The 17403-nt window shown below is 41.8% G+C and overlaps 1 non-coding gene across 1 annotated transcript; it reads right to left on the bottom strand.

The window, feature by feature from the left end:
• Nucleotides 1-243: 243 nt before the first annotated feature.
• TRNAK-CUU lies at nucleotides 244-316 on the bottom strand. Its single transcript has one exon. It is a non-coding gene; the product is annotated as a tRNA-Lys (tRNA).
• Between the last annotated feature and the right edge of the window lie 17087 nt (nucleotides 317-17403).

Here is a 17403-nt window from a genome sequence, read left to right as displayed (position 1 = left end):
ACTTAAAAAAAGTTTATTTCTTTTTGAGATGGGGGAGAGGAAGTGGGGAGCATTCATGAGCTTAAAGTGTTTATTTTTGAGAGAGAGAGAGAGAGAACAGGGGAGGGGCAGAGGGAGAGGGATACAGAGGATCTGAAGCGGGCTCATGAACCATGAGATCATGACCTGAGCCAGTTCAAGAGTCCGGAGTCAGATGCTTCACTGACTGAGCCACCCAGGTGCCTCGGAGAAAGGAAAAGTAACCGCCCAACGTGGGGCTCGAACCCACGACCCTGAGATTAAGAGTCTCATGCTCTACCGACTGAGCTAGCTGGGCAGTTCACGTGCTTTTGAAAAGTTGTTGTCTTCCAATTGCAATCAAATGAAGGAAGTAGGCTTGGTCTGAAAATGCTTTACAATTTAGAAATGAGTCACTCCTGATTAATTGCTCCATTTTACAGTGGAGAAAATTCTTGGACTTTTAGTTTTCTTTTGTGTAAAATGGAGGCACTAGTTTTTACCTAGCCTACCTCGCAGGGTTTTTTGTTTTGTTTTTTTTTTTTTTTGAGAAGCAAATGAGAGAAAGCATACAAGGTATCTGTCAGCTTAAAGCTCTGTGTGAGTGCAAGGTGGTAGTGTTGTCTTTGACAAATTCACACGGTTTTCCCTTAAAAGCTTACGGTGGAATATTTCACCTGTGTCATGCATGTTTTGTTTATTCACTCATTTACCTTCCTAAAAGGTAAACACTATTGCTATCATTCCCTTTTTATGGATGAAGAACTCGGGGCCCAGACAGGTCTACCTCTCAGAGGCCACACAGGTATAAACGGCATAAATGGGATTTGAATCCATAGAACTGGCTCGAATCTGAGCTGTTACTATTGTGCCATCTGCCTTTCCAAAAACATGTCATTATACCTCCTCCTAGCAGCTCACTTTACAGTAATCGTCTTCATCCACCGCCTTTATTTCCTTGTGGGAGGGTTGCTATATTCAGATTTGTTGGTAAGTTGTCTCCAAGATATAACAGAAGGAAACTGCAAGTTTGCCTAAAATCTTACTGATTTCCCATTTCGGTCTTCCTGGAGGTTTGTGGTGAGACTGCTGGGTCAGCCATATTCTCAGCGAAAACTCTGCATTTATGAGATAATCAGAACCACCCACAGGATGGAACAGATCCTGTGAGCTCCTACTTTCCCAGGACACACAGTTTGGTGCCCTGGTGAGGTGGGAAACACCCTGCAGCACTGAATGCTAAGAAGGAAGCATCCCCATATCCAAGACCATTTGGTCATTTACTGGCATGTCTATCCTCACTGCCTGGACATTTGGCCTTGCTTCTTATAGACCCCTGTACTTCAGGCTGCACCCCCTTCTGTCCGAGACGCTGTGGACAACTGAGTCAGAAGGCACCTTGCATTTCTGGGTGGGGACTGGGGAGAGGGGATGGACAGCACAGCATTTCTTTTTTCTTTTATTTATTTATTTTTTAAATGTTTATTTATTTTTTGAGAGAGAGAAAGAGCATGAGCAGGGGAGGGGCGAGAGGGAGACAGAGGATCACAAGCAAGCTCAGCTCTGACAGGGAAAGCCTGACGCAGGGCTCAAACTCACCAACAGTGAGATCACAACCTGGGCTGAAGTGGGACGCTTAACCGACTGAGCCACCCTGGTGCCCCTTTTTCTTTTTTCTTTTAAAATTACTGGGGACCACTCCTTAAAAAAAAAAAAAAAAAAAAAAAAAGAGGGGCGGGCACCTGGTTGGCTCAGTGGGAAGAGACTATGACTCTGATCTCAGGATCATGAGTTCGAGCCCCACATAGGGTGTAGAGCTTACTTAAATGAATAAATAAATAAAAACTTAAAATAAAATTCCTGGGGACCACTAATTAACACCTCCAAATTGATCTGAAAATAAAGTTCAGTTTTTAAGCAAAATGATCATGGTTATCTAAAATATTACATGTCCCTAACACTGAGGTTTCAGAATGTGAGTTGTGGAAATTCTAAAGTTAGGTGAAATTTAGCAACTCCTGAAACTGAATATTCAACCCGAGAAGAACAGGCTGAGAAAACCACCTGTGCTGCTTTTTTTAGCATTTTCTGCAGAAAAATTAGAAGTAGGAGTTATGGCCCCCACAACCACATCACCAGGGATTGGCTATCTATCTTCAGCATTGACTAAAACAGGAAATTACCAGTGGTACCTAAATGGAGCTAATAAGAACGAGAACCTCCTACAACTTTGTAGCCACTTGGAAAAAGCAACCCAAACCAAATTACCCATCTGGATTTGTTTTCTGTTCATAAATGAGGTAGATGAACTTGGGGAGCACCAACACCTCCCCCCAGCTGGAATGGTCATGATTCTATCCATCAGTGACCAAGACATGATTCTATCTATCGTTGATCAAGGACTGCAATTCTCCACTGACCTGTGAATTTATAATCACATGGGAGATATCCTGGATGTTCTCCTGCTGGAATGGCAGAGTATGGAGGAAGATTTGGGGTGAGTTCAGAAGCCCCTAAGGAAAGCCCAGCATTGGCCCTCAGAGGGCAGAAAGTGGACACAAATCTACAAAAAAGCATTCATTTCACTGACTCTTAAGGGTCTCCAGTGTTTTTTCTCTCCTTAAAGCAAAGAACCAAGTCATTTGAAAAACTGGAGACAAATGAATACACTCTGAGGCTAGCCATTTTGTTTTTATTTTTCAACAGATTCAAAGAGACAGTGGAATTTATGTTAATTTATTTTAAGAAATGGTATGCAACGAAAGTTAATCTGGGAGTCAAGGCAGTCACATGCTACAAAAAGTTAAATAGTCAGACATTAAAAATTGCACAACTGTTACGTCCTTCTTTGCTGCTGCTGAGTTCAGTTTAAGCCTGTTTATTTTATGGTAAAATTAAATTACATTCTTTTCTTCAAGTGTTGAGCAGTTCCAAACGTGGCTTCTTAGTCAAAGAATCCATTCTTACTGTGGCCAAAAAGCCTCTCTTTCGTTCAAATGAATCATTTCCCCTAATTAGCAGGGAAGAATCCGGAACTAATTAACTAAAAGATCTGAGATGTCTTCTAAATGCTTTGGGCAACATGTTAAATAAAAAAACTGTGTGACAGGGGCACCTGGGTGGCTCAGTGGATTAAGTGTCTGACTTTGGCTCAGGTCATGATCTCATAGCTCTTGGGTTCGAGCCCTGTGTCAGACTCTGTGCTGACAGCTCAGAGCCTGGAGCCTGCTTCGGATTCTGTGTCTCCCTCTCGCTGCACCTCCTCCGTTCACACTCTGTCTCTCTCTCAAAAATAAATAAACACTAAAAAAAATTTAAAAAAGAAGAAGACTGTGTGACAAATAATATCATTTTGCAGACCAGCCATTTCAGGAAGGGGGAGGGGTTAGAGTCAATGGAAAAGCACAGGCTCTGGGATCAAAAGTACAAGTTTTCCTGTTTACTACCCACATGTCCTGGGAGAAATAACTTAATGTCTTGGGGCCTCGGGTTTCTTGTGGATGAAGTAGAAGTAGTACTCCTGTGCCTGCTTCCAAGGCTGGTTCTTGGGGCCAAATGGAACCCTGGACATAACAGTGTTTTGTAAATGCCACAGGACCACTCAATAGCAAAATGCAATTATTCAGCAATTGGGTTGGTTTGGGGACAATGAAAGAAGTCCTTGTGTTTTGCATTTAGCTCTCAGACCACATCATGCCACTGAGGGAGCCTCACATCAACACCCTGCTTAAATCCCAGCTACCCCACGAAGGGCGCCAAATGGTCACTGGGGCTTTAGGAATAGATTGACCTCACAGTATTTCCTTTTTTCTCCACAGCGACTCCCCTGGAACTGTGACAAGCATATCAAACTCCACCAACAAGAAACTAGGGGACATTTTATGAAGTTATACTTGAACCTAGAAGCCTCTGTGTTTCAGTTAAAGACAGACTTGGAAATGATAAAAAGGTGCCTTAACAATTTTATCATGATTCCAGCAGAGGGAGACAGGGCTGCACTGACTCCGCACAGGATCAGTGATGTAATTGATAGATTGACATAACAAACAGCCTTTCTTCCTTCCTTCTTTCCTTTCTAATCAGATGACTGTAGTCATAATTAAAAAGAAAATTTTTGATGTTTATTTATTTTGAGAGAGAGAGAGCAAGCAGGGGAGGGGCGGAGAGAGAGGGAGAGAGAAAATCCCAAGCAGACTCTGTGCTATAAGAGCAGAGCCCCATGTGGGTCTGGATCTCACAAACCATGAGATCATGACCTGAGCTGATATCAAGACTCGGGTGCTTTACTGACTGAGCCATCCAGGCGCCCCTGTAGTCATAATTTAAATATCACTAGGTGGAGAAAATATATGGCTGAGGGCCCTTATGAATTCAGCTGTACTTGCAAAACACTTCTAAAATGGGTTCGCATTTTATCGATCATAGAAGCCACTAAGGCGGTTGGAAACAGCAACAAAGGCAGGTCGTGCATTAGTCTTCACAGTGCACAGACTTCACGCCTGTGGTGAGTACCACTGGTGGCTGAGCCAGCTTTCACCCTGTTTTCCTCCTTCCTGAGTCACAGTTCCAGTTTCGTTCAAGCATCTGCTCCATTTCCAATCCAGAGGTGGATCCTGATTATTCCAAGTCAATCAGATCACATTTTCCCCAGTGAAGGTAGCGGTCCAGCGATGGACTTTTGACCTTACTTGGCCCAGTCAAACTTAAGGGAAGGGCTTCTCTTCCATGCTCTGGGAAGAGGTGTTCTCTCTTTCTCTCCCACTGGATATGAATAAGGAAACTTACTGCCGTTGGCAGCCATATTGCAACCATGAGTAAGGAAACAGAAAACACATAAAAGAATGAAAGAAGGAAAGAACCTGAATTGTTGTTTTTAAAGAACCTGAGTTTTTGATGACACCACTAAATCAAACAAACCTGCAGCCTGGATTTCTTGTTTTGTGAGATAATACGTTCCTTTTTAAGCCTGCTTGAGTCAAGCCTCTATTTTTTGCAGATATAGTGTCTGTATAGATTGATGGACTCCCTTGGCTTTTGCCAAAGTCACCCAGTAGTCTTCAGTCCATTGGGTGGACTGAAATAGTGGTTGAGGACCACTACTTTTAATTTTTTATTTTTTAAAAAAATTCCAGTATAGTTAACATACAGTGTTATATTAGTTTCAGGTGCACAATGTTGTGATTCAACAATTCTATACATTACTCAGTGCTCACCATGATAAATGCACTCCTTAATCTCCATCACCGAATTCGCCCATCCCCCCAACTCCCCTCTGGTAACCATCAGTTTGTACTCTGTAGTTAAGATTCGTTTCTTGAGAGGCACTACTTTTGACTACTTTTTAAACGATCTATTGCTTTTCCACAGGTCACTTGTTGAGAAGGTTGTTGCTAATTATTTCAGTGATATCATTCTTTTCATTGACACAGCACTTTATAGATACTTATTATTTATTGCTAGTCCTAGATGGATCTGTGGCTTAGAAGGATTATTCCAAATGAGAGATTGCAGTACAACAAGTCAAAACATATCCAAAGTCACCCAAGATGTGAAAATACTGAAAATACTGAAAATACTCTGTATGTCATAAGTGCTCTTCTCATTACTAGTTTTAGTCTGATGGAGGAAAAAATTCAAGTCATCTAAAATGGCAAACCATGATAGTTTAAAAAAATAGGAATTGTTAGTGCTGCCTTCCTTCATTCTCTGTTTCAAGGGTGGGAGACTATATACGTGTTTTTCTTACTGATTCTGTTGCTAGTTGATGTTCATAACTTCTAATCAAATTAAACTAAAAATTACATTTTAAAAACTCACTTGTGGCTCCTACTGGAAAGAACTTGACAAAACAGGAAGTAGGGGTTGCCTCATAAGAAGGAGACCGAGTGCCCAACCTCCCAAGGATTTTGGCCAAATGTCTGAGAGATTGTTCAGAGAATCACCACATAAGCATTCATGAAACATGTATTTGTCTAAGCATTCATGAAACATTTCTTTTTTGACCATAATTATGAGAAATAAAGAATCAAAAAGGAATGTAATTTTTCAACCAACAGTGTACAAAGTCTTGTGCTGGGTGCTGCTGTGATGAAAAGATGAATAAGATACAGTTAATGACATTTTATATTGCCCTTAGAGAAAGAAGGCTAGTACAGTGTATGTGAAATAAGTAGCCAACCATTTTAGGCAGTAGATAATTAAATGCTAACCTGGAGCTAACCTTGGAGGACCTGGGTGGCTCAGTTGGTTACGTGTCTGACTTTGGCTCAGGTCATGATCTTGCAGTTTGTGAGTTGGAGCCCCATGTTGGGCTCTGTGCTGACAGTTCGGAGCCTGGAGCCTGCTTCGGATTCTGTGTTTCGCTTTCTCTCTGCCCCTCTCCCATTCATACTCTCTCTCTCTCTCTCAAAAAAAAAACATTTAAGAAAATGCCGTTTGCAGTACAGAATAAGTGATACCAGTACACAGAGAGAGAGAACTTAAGATGAGTTATTGTGATCAGGAGAGGTTATTTTATAAAAACGATGAGTTACATAGGATGGGTTTGGATGAACTTTCAAGGCGAGAGAAAAGTATTTTTTGTTTCAAACATTGTTGAACGTTTTCCTATCAATACATGAGTATCTGAAATTGTTTCCTATATTTTGAAATGCTTCAGAATTAAACTTAGAAAAAATTTAAATGTATTTATGTATTTTCTTCCTTAGGAAATAAAAGCATTGGGCATTTAATATGTTCATTATTCATTCACTAAATATTTATTGAGCACCTCCTGTGAGCCAGCTAAGATTCTAAATGATGAGCAAAAGAGATATGCCTCATTGATGACTGAAATCTTGTTCAGGGAGATAACAGTAAATGAGTAATTAGAAAAGGGAAAGAACAGATATGAAATCTGTTTATCACAGGAGCCACTAGGGCATCTCTTATCTCTGATTTCCCTCCTTGCAAACTTCAGTCCAAAGCTGGGAAACCACATTTAGACACTGAGCTCAGAGTCAGAGCAAAATTGGTGTGCATGTAGAGAATGTTCTGGAGTGAGTAACTTGGAAACAGTTCATGAAGGCCCAGGGCCATTGTCTTGGAGCAACCAGGAGTGTGGTGTCTGAAGTTGACCCTCTTGGTCAGTGAGTGCCTTGGGCATGGAGTGTTGGGCTGGTTCTGAGGGCCAGAGGCAAGGAGACACTTGAAGAGCTTAGAAGAAGCAATGAGAAAGCAAACTAGCCTCAACTACTGCCTGTTCCTTTCTCCACTGAAGGAATTACTACCCTGGAGTTCCTGCATTGATGTAGAGAAGGCCATGATAATTGAGGAATAAAAAAAGAAATTAGAAAGAGAGATTGTCATGCTAAATAAAGGAAAAGGAGGATTTGGTCAAAAACAGTGGTTTTTAAAATTGGTCTGGAAATACTATACTTGAGTAGGTCAGTGTGGGTCCTCGATAAGCCTTGGATCATGATTTCTAACCCCTCTACCTTCCTGAATCCAGATGTTAGCCCCAACTGGTGCTCTTAGACCACATATACTCTTTATAAACCCCTCTTATGTCCTTGTCTTGCAAAAATGTCATGGATATTCTCTGCAATAGTCACATGGTGTTGATGGGAGAAAAAACATTTATTAAGAACACTTATAAGTAGGGTGGCACCTAGGTGGCTCATTCAGATAAGCGTCCCATTCTTAATCTCAACTTAGGTCTTGATCTCATGGTCAAGCCCCACCATGGGCTCCACACTGGATGTGCAACCTACTTAAAAATAAATAAATAAATAAATAAATAAAAGAACACCTATAAGTAGGGAAGTAGCAAAGTGCACATGACTTTTTGAGCCCTCATGATCCCCCCAAGAAGGGTGCTTGGGCTGGGTATGGTTGGCTAGGTCCAAATACAGAAAGGGCCCTAAGACAGGGTTCCTCCTCTTAGGGCTCTGCCATTGGAGCTTTCTGGTGGGGGAAGTGGACTAATTGGGAAGGCTGGGCATCTAGCATCAGCCCGTCCTTCCATTGAGCTAACTCAGACCTGCTGAGCTGGCTCTCTGCTAAGCTACTGAGAGAAGATTGGAAATGCATATTTGAGGCCATCTGGATTTGCTCTCTTTGGTTATGCCCAGGGTCCTCCAAACAAGAAAGAAATTCATTTTCCAAAATGAGCATCAAAGAGCCATTTGATGGTCCCTTCAATGACTTCTCGACCTGGAGATTTTTATGTACTCAGCCCCAGAATCTTTCTTCTTTGCCACTTTGGCTCTTCAGGTCAGCAACTCCCCACCGATGATCTAATCATGCTTGGCTTGCATTGACTTCTGGAGACATCACATATTCTGCCTTTATTTCTATATGTTGAATTATTTTCAACATCTATTTATTGAGTGCTGTTAAGGGATAATTTATATAAGAAGATCTAATCACAACTTTCATATAACTATGACACATGTCAAAGTTTTTATTTAACTCATTAATTGGTTAGAGGACCAATAAATATTACAACTAGTACATTTGAGGATTTGATTTATAGAGATTTGTATTCTCTACTGGAAAAAAGGAATAATTTGCATAGTTATGGGCAGAAAAAATATATTACTGTCAGTTTTCTGCATGTTAATGTCTACTGTTATGGCGTTGTAAAATAACCTGGTCAAAGACAATCAAAGGCCACATCGTTATAGAATGAGGAGGGTCCACTGGACAAAGCTTTGCATTCTATTGTAAGGACACGCAATAATCTCTTTCGACCATTTCAATATCTGACAGCTTTTCCTGACAGATTTCCTTCCCCCTGTGATCATACATAATTTCAAAGATTATTCTTGGTCACCAAAAAAAGCTGGTCACATTAGGTTTGGCTGATTACTTAAAATAGGGGCATCAAGATTGTTGATTGATCAGAGAGGCCTCTTTCAGCTTGCTTTGCAAAATCTAGGGTAATACAGCATCAAATGGTACCAAGTTAACTCCTACCTACAAGTTATCATAAGGAATCTTAGACTGGACTTTGAAAAGCATGTCTTATTTGTTGTCCCAAGATCCTCCACCAGCCTTTAGCTGCAGTACCTTTGGGCAAGTTCCTCTCTTCCTGAGGTTTTGAAAACTACCCCAATGGCTTACCTTTGAAATGACCTTTCTTACTACCTAAAAAGGGTGGTCCCTATAAACTGGTCCAGGCCAGTTTTCCTCAGAGGACTTTGCAGACGTTGACTCCATAATTACAGCCTAATTTTGTTCTTTATTTTTTAAATTAATTTATTTTTAAAAGATTTTATTTTTAAGTAGTCTCTACACCCAACATGAGGCTTTAACTCACAAGCCCGAGATCAAGAGTCACGCACTACCCACTGAGCCAGGCAGGTGCCCCCAAACTTTGTTATTTAAAATGGCTTGTCACATCTAGTCAACTGAGTATGACGATGACAATATTTTAGGCAAGGCCTTGATTGCACAATGGAGTCTTTTAGTTATATTCTGGCAAAAAGGAGGACAGATTCTTATTGAACATATACAAATAACTGTATTGAAAAGTAAAGAGACTAGGTAAGTTTCTGAATTCCAAGGGGGGTAATTGACTGTTGGTGAGAATCATATATCATTTTTAAATGTCTCATTTTAGTTTACAACAGCAGAATTTACAAAATTATTGTGAATAGCATAGAGCATAAAAAGAAAAAGAAAAGGCTTCTTTACACATCCAGTAGATAGAGCATTAAAGCAAATCAACGATATTCCAAATAACCTCAATAAAATTTCCTACAGCAATTGGTTCAATCTTATATAATTAATTCTCATTCTGATGGATGTTGGGTTAGCAGTTTCATGAAACTGTCTGCTTTTCAACTATAAAGAGGCCTGGAAATCCCAACTAACTTCTGCTAAAATTCTCTGAAAATTATCCAAGCCATGTCAGCCAAGATTTGAAGAGTCAGTAGTCTGAAGGACCTTGTACTGTCTTCTTCCATGAGATTCTGAGACTGCTTTTCTTTGATGAAGATACAAACTCTGGCCAGTTGATTATAGCGGTCTTTTGAACAAAAAAAAAAAGAAAAGAAAAGAAAAACTATGATGTTTAAAAAATTCAGCTGAAGAGGCATGGCTCAGTCGGTTAAGCGTCTGACTCTTGATTTTGGCTCAGGTCATGAATCTCACAGTTTGAGAGTTTGAGCCTAGCATTGGGCTCTGAACCAAAAGTGCAGGGCCTGCTTGGTATTCTCTCCCTCTCTCTACCCCTTCCCTGCTCTCTCTCTCTCTCTCAAAATAAATAAACAATAAAAGAAATTCAACTGAGTATATTTTGAAGATCTTATTGCTTTTATTCAATGATTCATGAATCAGGCAACATCTAATCTAGTAGCTAGGAAAGAGCTCTGAGGAGTTCTATAAAATGAGAGATTTGTAGAAGCAGAAGTGCAGTGTAGGTGGGCGACAAGGAAGTTATACTTGACAAAAAAGTGGACTGGTTAGGGGTGCCTGGGTGGCTCAGTTGGTTAAGTGGCGACTTCAGCTCGGGTCATGCTCTCATGGTCCGTCAGTTTGAGCGATCCATGAGTTTGAGCCCCATGTCGGGCTCTGTGCTGACAGCTCGGAGCCTGGAGCCTGCTTGTGATTCTGTGTCTCCCTCTCTCTCTGTTCCTCTCCTGCTCACACTCTGTCTCTCTAAAAAATAAATAGACATTAAAAAAAAATTTTTTTTAAGTGGGCTGGTTACTGCAAGGTTGCTTTTTTTTTTAGGGGATGACAAGGGTCTGTCAGGTAGATTACCTAACTAGTGCTAATTAGGCGATTCCTGATTGACTGATTTAAGATTCCATTTCTGGGGGCTCCTGGGTGGCACAGTTGGTTAAGTGTCAAACTCTTGACTTCAGCTCAGGTAATGATCTCACAGTTCCTGAGTTCGAACCCTACATTGGGCTCTGCGCGAACAGTGCAGAGCCTGCTTAGGATTCTCTCTCTCCCTCTCTCTGCCCCTCCCCTGCTGGTGTGCTCACCTGTCTCTCTCTCCCTCTTTCTCAAAATAAACAAAACTTAAAAAAAAAAAAAGATTCCATTTCTGGGAGAGCTGAAACTAAGTCTTGATTTGGTGACATGGAGCTTAGCCTAAGTGACTCCATTTTGGGCCCGTTGTTTTTAACAATAGATAACACAGACTTAATGGCTACTGTTAATTTATTTCTGGTATTTTTTTTTAATGTGAAAAGTCTAGAGAAGTTCATAATACAAATAATACAGCTGACAAGAAAATTTAGTTCTTTCTGTGCAAATGAAGACAAAAAAGCCTCTTCCCCACTAGCCCTCCCAACCTCAGCCATATAGAAAACCTGCCCAGGTAGGAAGCCCAGAGGTTCTGTGGATTCAGCATAGGAAGGAGTGGGGGCGGAGCGCTGTACAAATCCAGCCTTCAGCTAAAGCAAATAATAATGGCCGGAAGCTTAAAATAGATCCAGGGAGGAGCTCATTAACTTGGCATAGGAAGTGGTTCAGCACCTCTGGCATTTCTCATTTTGGAAATTGCTTTGGTCCGTTTTCCTTCTATTCACTGGACCAGAAAATACAGACCTTTACTAACATACTCAAAGCATCTGATGATGAACTAATTTAGACTGGTCGAAATAATTGTTCGACAGGAACACAGGGCTTCAACCTCAGTTCAGAAAATCCCTGACATCTGACGTAGGAGGATTTATAGGTTTAGTGGAAATTGCTTTCTCCTGCTCTCCAGATTACATACTACTGTGGGTTGGTTTTTTTTTTTTTTGCATGAGTAAACATCCTTGTAATAATGAACAGACCAATAATGTCTTAAGAGAGAAAAAGAACATCCTTTTCCTTTTTGCTGTTTCTTGAGAGAACTGTTTGGATTTGGAAACCCATGTTGGCTGTCCAGAATATGAAAGTTGGCATCTTCCTGTTGTGGTGGGGATGGGTTTTGGCCACTGAAAGCAGAGTGCATTGGCGAAGAAGAGAAGTACACGAGATGTCTAAGAAGGGCAGGTGAGTGGACTTTTAAGGATAGAGCTAATGGTATTGTTCCAGAATCATTTCCATAATACTGTGTTTTATGTGGATGCCTTTCCCCACTTTTCCCTTTGTTCTCCTGCTTCCTATCTTTTAGGAAGTTAGAATTATGTTGTTGTTTTTTAATGATGCTAGATTAGATATAGTGCTATCGTTGCATATTCTTAAATCTCTTATGAATTGTCCTGGGTGAAAGATAGACTCTGGGAAAAAAGAATATATGTACGTTTTTTTAAAAATTAAGGGCATTTATTGGATGTCTGCATCCTAGGTGGAAACAAGTCTGCAAATTCCATGGGACCTCTAATTAGTGAAAATGATTCTGTTAGTTCTAATTATTTCGGTTAGATTTGTGGGTCCTTTTAAACATCTTTTAAAAGAAAAGGCAGCTTTCTTCAAGCTGTCTGGCTAGATGGATCATTGGATCATCCCCTACCCGTAAGCGGAAAGGGTGCAAGGATGGACCTGCCTGCAGACCGGACCCTTGCTCGATGCCAACGGTATGAGCCACCCTGGCTGAAGTGGTGTCTGAGCAGCATCTTAGGCAGAAACACACACCCTCTGACACTCGGCCTCTCAGGCAGCTCTGATGACGGTGCTGGTGATTAAGTGCACACTTGCACACCTGCTTGCCCGACATTTATCAATAAAATAGCCCATTTGGAGAAAACCTAATCCAGCTCTCTTTACTGATGAGGAAATAGAGGCAGTAAGGGCATCTTGACTCTCAGTTTCTTTATCGGCATTGGGTCCAAATTAAGCTTCAGGGCTCCTTATCTCTGGATGTAAATACAAATAGAGGTCAGAAATATCAATTTATGTGAAAGGAAATCCAGCTTTCTAGTGTTCAGGGCTAATGAGACAGCTGGGTATCTAGCTCCTCCATGTCCCCCTCCTGGGTCTTGAGAGCCTCCCTACCCCGCACAGTCTTCCGAGCAGCCAGCTACGGCTCACAGCACTTGTTTCGGGATATTTTAGCAACATCGCAAAGCTAGGAGCTGAAATATCCGGGGATCGCGGTAAGTCCTAGACGCTGAGGGGGACTGCTGTGTACAAGCCATATGCCCTGGTTCTGTCAGAGTCAGGAGTTGCTTGGGCAGACAGTGGAATTTGTGGAGCGCTACAGCCATAGAGATTATCTGAACCAAATGTGCTCATGAGGATTAAAAGCAACAACAGCAACAAACCCTATTGGTTGTCGTCAAAAACTTCTCAGCCTCTCTCCTAAACCAGAGTTGGAGTGGCGACCAGTTGGTAAATACCAATGATGAAGAGAAGTCCCAGAGAGCGAAACAGATTTTCTTTAAAAAAAAATGTACTTAAAAGAACTTTCTTTTTTTATTATGAAAGTTATACATGACCATTATTTAACATTTTAAAAAATGGGAAAAAATGTTTTAGAAACACACAAAAACCACCCATAATCCCTAAGCTCAGAAGTTTATGGGTATTAATGTTAACATTTTTGTGCATTTTCTTTCAATCTTTTATTATTTTTTTTTCTAAGCATGTCCTGGGTATTGACTAGTTTGGGATTATTCTATATGTCCAGTTTTGTAAACTCATTATATTTATATGGTTTTGTCTGCATGTTTACTTATTTAATGTCTACATAATTATCACTTGAGTGACTGTGTTATAATGCATAATGTACCACCATTTAAGTATTATAAATATTATACATGAACATCTTTGTATATAAGAATAGTTGTTTACATACATGTTTATTTTTAAGTGAGCTCTATTCTCAACATAGGGCTTGAACTCAAGACCCTGGGCTAGTCACATGCTCTACTGACTGAGCCAGCCAGATGCCCCTACATATGTGATTTTTTAATTAGAATAGGCTCCTAGAAGTGGCACAAGAACCTTAAATCTCCAAATATATTTGGCCGAACTGTTTTCCAGATTGGTGGATCCAATTTATATATCCACCAACCAGATTAAGTTTTAATTTGCCTAAATTTTTATTATTTTATTTATTAAAAATTTTTTTAATGTTTATTTTTGAAAGAGAGAGAGAGAGAGAGAGACAGTGCAAGCAGGGAAGGGGCAGAGAGAGAGGGAGATGCAGAATCCAAAGCAGGCTCCAGGCTCTGAGCTGTCAGCACAGAGCCCGACGTGGGACTCGAACTCATGAACTGTGAGATCATGACCTGAGCCGAAGTCAGACACTTAACTGACTGAGCCACCTAGGTACCCATATGTAACCTAAATTTTTAAAGGGATCACTTAATTTCATCCAGAATCTAAACTCATAAGATGCTAGTAGTTTGTATCCAGGCTTCTTTTCGTAATTTATCCTAATGGAATGGGAAGCAAGATGAACACACTCACAGAACAGGGTGAGGCAAGTGCGGTGTCTATGGTGTAAAATTGAAGGAGGCGCTTGCATGATCCTGAGAGTGCCTCCTTAGGTTTTTTTCTCACTTGCCTCACTGTAGTCTCCACCCTGGCAAATCATTCAAGTGTTTTTCCCCTCCGAGATCTCCATGGGAGGCACATCCAGGTGGAGTTCCTTTCACAAATCCATGCTTGGTAAACATCAGAATGTCAGGGCATTGAGCAATGTTTCCAGGATGAATCAATAGTTATTGTCTCTCTCTCCTCCCTGGAGGAATGGAGGCATAACCTGTCTACACCGCAGGCCCTGGGACAAATGCCAGCTCTTGCTCTGGGAGGGCAAACTGATCTACCAGAAGCCGGAAGTACTGTTACTATACTTGCTTTGCTATGCTAAAGAATTCAAGTTGATTCTGAAGGTAAAGAGGGTCCGAGTTGCTTCAGCGGACTTCCATTTTTGGAGAGATCACACTGGTAGCAGTATGGTGGGAGGCCGGAAAGAGTGCTAGAGGGGAGACAGAGAAAGTAATCCAGAGTCTATGCCTTAGCCCAGGTGAGGGATGCTGAAAGCCGGGAGTAGGATATTTGTGGAAAGAACAGGACTAGGGGAGATGGATTTGAGAGCTTTAAGGGGCTAGAATTGTCAGAATTAGCTTGGGTGGAAGACTAGTAGGTAGTTGGATTGTGTGACTGGGTAGAGGGTGGTGCCAGGGAAAGGAGACAGGAGGAGGGGCAGATTTGGGGGGAAAGATGTGTTCTGTAAGAGCATGTGGATGTGGATGTGCCTTCACAAGATGCTAAGAGATAGCTGTCCAGTCGGAGGCTATAGGTCCACAGCTCAGGATGGAAATCAAGCTTGGGGATGTAGATTTAACAGGAGTCCTCACAGGAGGTGGTAGGTGAGGCGACCCAAAGACACCATGTTGCATGAAATAAGAATAGGATCAAGGACAGAACCTTAGGGAAGAGCAACATTTAAGGAGAGGACAGAGGAAGAAGCCTTGGTGAAGGACACCGGAAATGAGGGACCAAAGAAGTGGGCACATGATTGGAGTAGAGGGGTGTCAAAGAGGCCAAGACAGCCATTTATTCAAGAGTTGTCAGATGCTTGTTATGGGCCCAACACCACACTGGGCAATGAGTGCTTCATCGGTGACTAAATCGGATACAGGTTTTGCCCTCAAGAGGCTTACACACCAGAGAGGCATTCCGGCGAAGTGTTAAGTTTCCAGAAGGGGGGAGTGAACAATAGGGTCAGATCACACAAAATCACAGCAGCCAAGAGCCACTGACGACGTCAGAGAAGAGAAGAGCAGGGCGGTGGGTTGAAGAGCGGGGAGAAGATGGGGCGGGTAGAGGTAACTCGTACAAGCAACTCAGCTGTGCCCAGAAAGGCTGCGACTGGTGAGGTTGGCAGGCGAGAGCTTTCAGGCCAGAAGAGACCCAGTGGGTTCACGTGATGAAGCAAGGAAGCCAGGGGAAAGGTGGTGATGAGGCAAGAGCCATTTGCTCTCAAATCCCTGTCCTGACAAAGCACAAGCCACTTAATTACGAACTGGGTCTCTGATTGCCCAGAGTGTCTTGGAATTTGATTTTGTCCTGCGTAAGTGCTGTCCACTCTTCATCTTGTCCCCCAATTCTCCAGATGGTTTGCTCGAACTTTTGACTCTCTTTGTGCTCCTGGTTCTTGTCCAGTTATTACCTTTCACTCAGTCTTAATTGTTTTCTGAGGCCTGTGCTCAGGCTGCTCCCATGCTCATGATGCCCTCCTTCCCTTTCCTCTCTCTCCTGCTCATTTCTTTTCCTGCTCCTATGCTTACCAGAGACGTCACTTTCTTGGAGGAGCCTTCCTGGCCCTCCTCCACCCCTGCCTCTCAGTCTCAACTGGGCGACTTGGGAGTTTCCACAGCCCAGTCTGTACCATCTCAGAGGACTAATCTCTCAGCATTAGCACTTCCTCCTCATCTGCCTCGGCTTCTATAGATGATGAGCTCCTTGAGGGCTGTGTTAGTCTGCTCAGGCTACCATAATGAATTACCACAGACTGGGTGGCTTAAACAATAGACAGTTATTTTCTCACAGGTCTGGAGGCTAGATATCCATAGTCAAGGTGCCAGCAAATTCGGTTTCTAGTGAAAGCTCTCTTCCTGGCTTATAGACAACCACCTTCTTGCTCTGTCCTTACATGGTCTTTCTTCTGCAGTTGCCAGCAGGGGCAGAGGGGGCATCTCTGGTGTCTTCCTCTTCTTGTAAGGACGTGAGTCCTATTGGATCACAGCCCCATTACTATGATCTCATTGAACTGTAATTACTTCCCTATAGGCCCTATCTCCAAATATATTCACACTGGGAGTTAGGGTTTTAACATATGGATGGCCGGGGGGGGGGTCACAGTCCAGTCCATAACAAGGACTCCACTAGCACCTTTATCCTTGTCTCCCCAAGTTCAAGTACAATATCGGATACATGATAGATACTCAAGAAGTGTTAAGCATGAATAAATGAGTTCTGATTTTTGCTATTCCTGTACTTTATTCGCCCCACAAATATGTACTCACTACATTATGCTTCAGGTACTGTGCCCAGGGCTTGGTGGAGGCAATGGTGATCCCTTGAGATGCTGAGTTTAGTGGAGGTGACAGACATTTAATCAAATAATTTTTACAGAATGTCAGAATTTCAAGGACCTTAGAAATCCCTTCATTTTAAAGATGAGAAGAGAAAAGTCCCCAGATGTACAATGCCTGTGGCAGGGTCATGTAAAATCCCTTCAGAATTCCACATCCCTCTTTTCTCCATGTCCAGTGCCCTCCTCTCACCATCATAAAGTGAGAACAGGACATTACATTGACAGATGTAAGGTTCAGGTTGAACTATATGAAAATGTTTTTCTAGGTCAAAACCAGTTGAATGTCAGCCGTTTTATGTGGTTCAAACATTTTCTGGCTTAATCTTTATAGCAATCTTGTAAAGTTAGTATTATTTCCCCATTTTATGGAAAATTGAGGCACAGAAAGATCAAGTAACTTGCCCAAGGTTTACAGCTAGTTTGTGGCTACC

This window comes from Panthera tigris, chromosome B2 (genome assembly GCF_018350195.1).
Source record: "Panthera tigris isolate Pti1 chromosome B2, P.tigris_Pti1_mat1.1, whole genome shotgun sequence".
NCBI lineage: Eukaryota > Metazoa > Chordata > Mammalia > Carnivora > Felidae > Panthera > Panthera tigris.
The sequence above is the reverse complement of the archived record's forward strand: the minus strand, read 5'-3'. Positions and strand labels throughout refer to the sequence as shown.